Below are 9,336 nucleotides of genomic sequence, written 5' to 3'. Positions count from 1 at the left end.
TTCGGCATGGGCGCAACGCCCTCCTCGGAACACTAGTACCATTCTTATGTTTCGGGATTATCACGTTCGGCGGCTTCTCTCTCCGCGTTGTCTCTTTCTTCCCATCACTTTGAGCAATCGATGTGTTGTCATCTGATGCATTCGTCCCCTCCCCCCCGACAACCTCCCTTCTCTGCGAGGAATAAATAGCCTCCGTATCGATGGTGTTCTCTCCATCGTATATTCTGAGCTTAGCAAATATTCCCGCCCGTGTTTTGTGGTTGCTAGGAGACTCTGCGGCCGTGACAGTGTGTTCGATAAGGCCGGAGTTCCTGGAGACTGTCCCCGCCCCCGTCCCTGCCCCTGAAGTTTTCCCCGCTGCAGGATTCGTCTTATTCGTCACATCACTCAGTATCTTCCTATTGGAGGTCTTTGGGTCTGATTTTCCCTCTTGTTCATGCGCACGAGTCAAATTCTCATAACCCGGCAGTACGTTCACCATCCCATCACTCGTTGTAGCTCGTAAGACACTCAGGGTGATGTTTGGTCTCCTGGCAAGCTTAGGGAAGGCGCGGAGGTGCCCCAGGGTCTCGTTTCCCCACCAGGGCGAGTATCCTCCGATGTTTCTTCCCTCTCTCACCAGTCGAAGTTCCAGCTGTATCTTCAAGGTCATGCAGACGAACGCCAACACCGCTAGTGTCCTCTTTAGCGTCCGCAGCATCCGCATGGTTAGCTCTGGAAGGCAGGGAATGGGTGGTGTTAGTGGAAGGTATAGAGAGAGGAATCTTAAATGGTTCTGGGCAGCGGTGTTTGCTTAGTCGATTATTGAAGCATGTGTTTACTTGTTGATTGTCGGGGTTTTTTCTTCTCTAATAGCGATTGTGTTCCTAGCTTGTTTGATAATTGCTTGGTACCCAACTTCCGTCCCACCCGTATTCCTGTCCTGTCTACCACTACTACTACTACTACTACTACTACCACTACTACTACTACTACTACCAGGAGAGTATCTAGACACCTCTCCACCCGAAACTGACCTCTCCTCTGGCCTCTTTTTTTCTCTCTTTTGTGGGAGTAGCGTAGCGGACTTTTTTGTTTTTGCTTTTTGCCCTTGAGCTGCCTCCCATGCTGTAAAAAACTACCACTAATACTAATACTGCTCCATCGCATGTCTAGGTCTAGTTTCACGTTGTCACCACTTCGCCACTCACAGCCAAATGAAAAACAAACGCCTGACAGGAAACAGTGTAGCATGACGGTGTGCTCAAACCTATTCCATCACAACGAAACAACGCGACCCACTCAGCCCGTGACTCAAGGCCGCTCCCGTGTGAAGTGTCGGGTGCGAGTGGCAAAATACAGGAGGAGAAGAGGGGGGTTGCACACTCTCTCCCCCCTCCCTCCGCCTCCTCTTCCTCCTACTCATTTTCTTCCTCGATCCCTTTCTTTGTCTCCCTCTCATCCTCCCTTCCTTCCTTCCTCTTTTTTCTGCTCGTGTGATATGATTTGCTTTTTTTGGAATGAGTTACTACTACTACTACTACTACTACTACTACTACTACTACTACTACTATACTACTACTACTACCACTACTGCTACAACTACTATTCGCGTGTTTCATTCTACTTTCCCGCCGTCACCCACTTCGCCATTCATGACTAAATTAAAGAAACGCGTGACAGAAAACTGTGTAGCGTGATCGTGTGCTCAGAAAAATTTCATCCTACTGCTACTACTACACCTGTTGCTGCTGTTGCTGCCTCTGTTTATAATAATGATAATAATGGTGATGTTTTTTTACGTGTTTACCTAAAGGTATACGAGTCACGCGACGATAAATAATAGGTCACACACACACACACACACACACACACACACACACACACACGCACACACACCGTGGCGCAACTGGTTCGAGCTCTTCGCTGGAAAACTTCACAGTCTGACAGGGCGCCAGGTTGGATTCTTTCCGTTGACTAGGAGTGGTTACTGTCCCTCCTTGAGCAAGGGGGATGGGGTGTGTGAGGTCCTGGCAGTACCCATAGATCGATGATAAAGAGCACTTGCTCATGTTGGGAAGGTACCTGCTGGCGATTACGAGTCCAACACGGGATGAGGCCGTGGTAGTGAAATACACACACACACATACCTATACATACCCCCCCCCTCCTACCCCCCTATACACACGTGTGAGAGAGAGAGAGAGAGAGAGAGAGAGAGAGAGAGAGAGAGAGAGAGAGAGAGAGAGAGAGATTTAAGCTCGCCGTGTACTATATTTTACATGCCAGATCTGATGGTCCCAAAAAAGCATGGCCACTCCACCTTTTTTGTCCTAATTACGGCCACGAGGCACACTTCACTCTCTCGATGCTTTCAGTCACTTCAGCACGCGCGGGGCACCGGAACAAACACTTCGGAAGCCACTCTGAGAACTATTAATGCTTTGACTACGTCTCCACTTGAGCTTCACGAGGGGGGGGGGGGGATAGGAAGGAAGGATGTTGAGAATATTACATACCAGAAGAAAGACAAAGGGTATGTAAAGGATGAGAAGGATATGTATGTGTGTGTGTGTGTGTGTGTGTGTGTGTGTGTGTGTGTGTGTGTGTGTGTGTGTGTGTGTGTGTGTGTAGCGCCGCGTTGTGCATGAAACATATGTCCCGGATGTGTATTGTCCGCCTGCGTGGCCACATGTTTAGGGGCGTTGCTGCCTGCCGCCGCGGAGGGACACACCGCCGCTCCTGCCGCTGAAGTCCTCGCATGACGGACGCGCGGGAAATACACGTCGGTTGCATCATTGCCGGGCTTCCTGTGACGACTTGGCACGAATAAATGAGTAAACTGATTGCTTCCTGTAGCGACAAAGCACGAATAAATGAATAAAATGAATGACAATGGAGTATATATATATATAATTTGGAGTATATATATTGCCTGTTGCGTCACGGCCTGGCTTATTGTGTCGACTTGGCGCGAGTGACTAAATAATTTGAAAACTACATAAATAACTGAGTATATATATTTTCTAAGTCGATGCACATATTAAAGGAAATGCTTGCCTGTTGCGTCACCGGTCAGGGTTCCTGTGGCGACTCACTGCTAATAAATATACAAATTGATAGCTCTCTGTGGCGACTAGTTTGAAACAGATATGTAAAATGATAGATGCATGAATAGCGTGAGTATATATTTTTTTGTTAAGTCAATGTGCACTTCTTAAAGGAAATCCTTGTGCTGCGCCAAGGTAAAAATAAGTGAGTAAAGTTATAAAAAGTAAATTGATAGCTCCCTGTGGCGACTAGTTTCAAATAAAAATGTAAAATGATAGATACAAGAATAGCAAGAGTATATATTTTTTGTTAAGCCAATGTGCACTTCTTAATGGAAACCTTTGTGTTGCGCCAAGGTAAAAAATAAGTGAATAAAGTTATAAAAGAAGTAAATTGCAAGCTTCCTGTGGTGACTAAGCACCAATAAACAAAAAAATAAGTATATACATAAATAACAAAGGAGTATATATATTTTGATAAGTTAATAAAGTTATAAAGTAAGTAAATTAATACCTTCTTGTGGCGACTAAGCACAAATAAATAAATAAAAATATATATACATAAATAACAGAGTATATTTATATTTTGTAAACCCAATGTGCATTTCTTTTTTAAGGACATGCTTGTGTGCTGAGTTACGGTCTCTGCTTCGTGTGATGACTTAGCGCGGATAAATAAATAAATTGATAAGTAAAGGAATGTAAATTGGGAGGAATGTAAATTGGGTACACGTGTTTGATGAAGCCACTGCAGACTTCTAAGGAAAGTCTCGTCTCTTGCACCACCGACTCGACATGCTGTGATGACTTGACATGAAAAAAAAAATACAAAAATTACGTGAATGAATTTAATCTAGATAAATATTTTTTTATCATTATGTCAGGTGCAAGATCTATTACCACGACGCGTTATTTTTTTGTTGTTTATATTTTCCACTAAGTATTGACATAAAAAAAAAAAAACGTCATCTTTCCCGTGAGAATTAACTATTTGCAATATCGTAGCTACAGTTCTTTTTTTCACTGTAGGAATAAAAAAAAAAAAAACAGGATTTCCTTCTCTTAAAATAATAATTGTAAATGTAACTCACCGCGGGTATTTTCCACGAGTATTGACAAAAAAAAACCGTCATCTTTCCCGTAAGAATTCAGTACAATATCGTAGCTACTGTTCTTTTTTTCACTGTAGGAATAAAAAAAACCGGATTTTCTTCTCTTAAAATAATAATTGTAAATGTCACTCACCGCGGGTACGTGTTTTGGACTTCTGAAATAATAAATAGCACAAAGTTACCCACGTATAACTTTGACGATGTTTTATGAATAGCGTTCAGCACTACATCGCTTGTCAGTGTCTTGGTGCTCGAAAGTTTCGAGAAATGTCGCAGCAAGAAGAAAACAGAATCGAAATGAAGGCGTTATATCTGCAGAGTATTAGAGAGAGAGAGAGAGAGAGAGAGAGAGAGAGAGAGAGAGAGAGAGAGAGAGAATCAAGGAAAAAAGAAAAAGAAATTTAGACCGAAAGAAGAATAAGTAGAGAAAGAAAAAAATGAAAAACGAGAGAGAGAGAGAGAGAGAGAGAATATGTGAATCCATTAACGTAATTATCGGCATCGGGTCGTCGCATCATCGGTCAAATAACGATCGCCATTTTTTACGAACATTTTTCTACGTAACTTGTTTGATAAAGATGGTTTGATGATAACGACAATAATAATAATAATAATAATAATAATAATAATAATAATAATAATAATAATAATAATAATAATAATAATAATAATGAGAAAAGTGATAAAAATAAGTGAATGACATGCTATTTTTTTTTTTTTTTTTTTTGCTCCACTTACACGCGTGAGAAAATTGTGAAACGTTGTGCATTGTGCTTTGTGTGTGTGTGTGTGTGTGTGTGTGTGTGTGTGTGTGTGTGTGTGTGTGTGTGTGTGTGTGTGTGTGTCACGAATCTATAATGAATGGAGGTGTGACTGGCATATTTCACCTTGTTTCCTCCGCTTCTCCCATCCCTTCCTCCCTCCCTCTCCCTTCTTCCTTCCCTCCCTTCCTCCCTCCCTCCCTCCTTCCTTTCCTCCCATCCCCTTGTTTCCTTCCCACCTCTCTCCCTTCCTCTCCTCCCATCATTTATCCTTCCTCCTTTCCTCTCTCCCTCTTTCATTTCCTCCCATCCCTTCCTTCCCCCCTCCCTCTCTCCTTCATTCCTTTCCTTCCATCCCTTACTTCCCCCCTCCCTCCTTCCTGTCCTCCCATCCTCCCTTCCTTCCTTCCTCCATCCCTCCCACCCTCCCTTCTTCCTTCCTTCCTTCCTCCATCCCTCCCACCCTCCCTTCTTCCTTCCTTCCCTCCTCCATTATCAATCATTGCATTCATGGTAGAGGTGGAATGGGTATTAACGACAGTGGTGATGGTGGCGGAGATTAAGTACAATGGCGGTTATTAACACACTAAAGAAGGCAACTCGGCGAAGACAATCTCACGTGACATCAGAAAACAACTGACTTGATGGCCCTGTACCGAGCATTATATATTCATCCGGCCCTGGAGTAAGGATAGTAGGTGGCGATGAAAGTGGCCCTGAAGTAAGGATCACGAAGCCCTGTATTATGGATTATGGGTGACCCTGGAACATAACAACTGGCCCTGGAGTGAGGATAATGGGTGACACTGTACTATAAAAGGCGGCCCTATAGTGAGCATACGTAGGGGCGACCTTGTGTTAGCCGTGATGGGAGTGTGGGCCTGCATGAAGCCCTTATTGATTGCGTTCGTGTATCCATCAGTGTCTATTAGGGTTGTGAGGGTAGCCCAGACAACGCTTAATGAGGTGCGAAGGAGGGAAAAGGAGAGGCCGGGGGATGAGACATGTCATCGCCCAATCACTCATATTTGACAAGTCTTCGGCAGGAGTTTGGGGCATTTCCAGGGATAGCATTATGACCCTTCTGGTAGTGTGACCCTTCTTCTGTACCATGAACCTAACAAAGCACTCATTAGAACCCGATTAGTCTTGTTATCGGCCTTTGGAAGTAGTTGATGTGAGTGGTGGAAGGTTCTGACAGTACCGACGTGAGAGACGAACTGGCAATGAGAAAAGAATGCAAATCGAATGTCGGGTTGTTTACTTACAGACTTTTACTTATCTTTATTTAGATGCTACGTAGAGCTAAATAGATGAGAGGGATGAGAAGAGATTGACTATTGATACAAAAGTGAAGCATGTAAATCGAATGCCGAGTTGTTTACTTAGATATTTAGTCTGCTAATTTTACCTATGTAGAGAATGTGAGAGCAGAGAGGGATGAGAAAGATGGACTACAGATAAAAGAGTGAGGAATGTAAATCGAATGTCGTGTTATTTACTTAGGTGTTTAGTCTGCGTAATTTAAGTGTTATGTAGAGAATGAAAGACACCAGAGAGAGGGATGAGAACATATTGACTACTGATACAAAACTGAAGAATGTTAAGTGAATGTCAAGTTGTTTATTCACAGATGTTTAGTTTTCTTTATTTAAATGTTATGCAGAGAACATTAGAGACGAGAGAGAGAGGCTACTGGTAAGAGTGAAGAATGTTAATCGAATGTCTAGTTGTTTATACTTAGATGTTTGGTTTGTTTTAAATGTTATGTAAAATGTCTGTATCTTCACAACATTATAATTATTCGGACCGCGCGCCGAAAACGGATGTGGCCTCGAAATTACTTAACCACAAAGGGAACTGTTGACGGCAGGAAGTGGCGGTCAGATTTGAAGGATCTTTTTTTTACAGTGAAGGAAATAGCTCAAGGGGAAAAAAAGAAAAAAAAAACTATAAAAAAGAGTTTAAAAGAGTGGCCAAAAGAGAGGTCAATTTCGGGAGGGGAGTTTAAGTCGGAGGCAGGAAGATGCACAGACGAACATACACTTAACTAATAGGACAGGAGGTTACGAGTGAAAGAAAACTGCTAACTACTCAGATCTCTTATACGAAAACAAATGTCTAAATGGTTTACCTCTTAGAAATAATTAGCAAAGAGGAAAGGAATATATCAGAAACACTCAGGAACTAAAAGCGGACAAAATGAATAAAAAGAGAGAAAAATGTAGAAATAAGAATGAAATGAATACCGTGGAAAGAAACATAGCAATAAAAAAGCTGGGTAAGAAATGTTTTAGGGTGTATATATGTCTCTCTTCAACCCCCACTCCCAGAAAATAGAAAAAATGTGAAACTGAGATATAAAAGGAAGTTGAAATGAGAATATATGTAGCCTATATGTCTCTCTTCAAACCCCACTCCCAGAAAATAGAAAAAATGTGAAACTGAGATATAAAAGGAAGTTAAAATGAGAATATATGTATATGTCTCTCTTCAACCCCCACTCCCAGAAAATAGAGAAATATATGAAACTGAGATATGAAAGGAAGTTAAAATGAGAAGAATCAACCCGTCAAATGGACCACATCGCCCCGCTCTCCACTGCTCAGTAATAGAGACAGACAAAATCGTGATAGATGAAAAGGGTTTGAAATGGAGAGGATCAAAATATCAAATGGACCACATCTCCACCTCGCCTCCACACTGCTCAGTAAACTCCACTTCCTGTTACTCTTCCTGCATCCACATCCATTTTCACATTCACCTCAATGACTCCGCGTAAATTTTCTCATGGTAATTTTTTTTCATTTTTTTTTATTCCAGGTGTCATGAGATTCATGAATAGAATCTGTTTCCACTATCTTTACCCTCTCATTCCTTTCACTAGTAAACTTTGCGTAAATTTTCTGTTTTTTTTTTCTTTTTTTTCAGGGGTCAGACTTTTCAGGAATCAAATCTCTGGCTGTTGTCCGTATCTTTACCCTCTCGTAACTTCCACTTTTAAACTCTGGAGAAGCTTTTCTTCTTCTGTTTTTCCTCCTTCCCACGACTTTAACAATTTTAAGAACTTCAAATCATATGTATTTTAATTTACCTTGTCTTTTTCTTTGTGTGTGTGCGTGTGTAATTCACCTCTTGGTTTGCTGTGGGTCTCTCTCGAGACAGCCAGCCGTTCCCCTAAGCACAGAGCTCATTTATAGTACCGATCTTTGGGTTAACAGGGGCTACACGTGAAAGAAGATAAACCCAACTTATCTTCACCCGGCCGGGGAATCGAACCCCGGTCCTTCTGGTTGTGAGGCAGATGCTCTGTCCACTGAGCTACCGGGCCGTGTGTGTGTATGTGTGTGTGTGTGTGTGTGTTTTGAATGGGGTGATTTTGGATATTCTTGTTATTCTGTTCACGAATGACAAGAGAGCTTCCTGTTTCTGTTGTGTTTTTCAGTCATCTCTACTTTCTCATATACACACAAAAACAAACAAACAAGCAAACAAACAATATTCTCGCCTCTTAAAATTGCATAGATAAGACAAGTATCATTTTCCTTTAGTAATCAACCACAAAGAATCATGTCACCTTCATTTTTTTTCATCTCCATTTCCCTTCACTCCCTCTCCTTCACTTCAGCCTATTGTTCGTCCTCATCGCCCCCTTCGACCTCTCTCGCACGTCATACAGTTACTCAACTTTCCTGTATTATATTCAGTGCATGATTCGACTTAGTATTCCCTCCCCCCCCTCAGTATTCCCTCCCCCCCTTCCTTTCCCAGCTTCGCCGTCTCAATGCACCTTCTCTTCATGGCATATCAACTCGCTCGGCATCTTACCTCCATGTGTGTCGCAAGCCAGTGTGCATACGAGGGTCAGCATTATACAGGTGAAAGTCTCATTAGTGAACTTAGATCGAGGAAGTGAATATAAAACCTGATCAGCACTATTCTTTTCTTTAATATGTAGCGTGTGAGTGAATCTTGATCGACTGAAAAATAAAACACTCAAGATAGAAGAGCAATCAAGGAAAATGCAATATCAGCAGGAGATTTACCAGGCCAGATACCGAATGGGGGAAAAAGCCATATAAGCAGTAGATTTGCTAGTCCAGGAACAGATACCAAAGCAAGGAAAAACAATATCAGCAGAGCTATTTTTTTTTGTCAGTCCAGGAATATATATCGAATCAAAGAAGAAGCGATATCAGTAGGAGTTTCACGATCTATATAGTACAGGGATTCCAATGCGACTTAAAACCGAAGTGTGAGCATTAACTTTAGCTTCGATTTCTAAAATAGAAGTTTTGTGGAAAGGAATTGAGTGAATTATGTGTTTGAACTACTGTGTACTATGTGTGACATGAAAAATAAAACACACACACACACACACACACACACACACACACACACACACACACACACACACACACAGAGAGAGAGAGA

General features: G+C 42.0%; 1 long non-coding RNA gene across 1 annotated transcript in view; it reads right to left on the bottom strand.

Annotated features, from left to right (window-relative positions):
• Nucleotides 1-19: 19 nt before the first annotated feature.
• LOC126993717 (uncharacterized) overlaps nt 20-9,336 on the bottom strand; it is a 32,229-nt gene continuing 22,912 nt past the window's right edge. The window contains exon 3 of the long non-coding RNA XR_007748198.1: nt 20-714. This is a non-coding gene — a long non-coding RNA (uncharacterized LOC126993717). The remainder of the gene's footprint in view (nt 715-9,336) is intronic.

The sequence above is a fragment of the Eriocheir sinensis genome, unplaced genomic scaffold (assembly GCF_024679095.1).
Source record: "Eriocheir sinensis breed Jianghai 21 unplaced genomic scaffold, ASM2467909v1 Scaffold658, whole genome shotgun sequence".
Classification (NCBI taxonomy): Eukaryota; Metazoa; Arthropoda; class Malacostraca; order Decapoda; family Varunidae; genus Eriocheir; species Eriocheir sinensis.
This window is presented reverse-complemented; position numbering and strand designations above follow the sequence as displayed.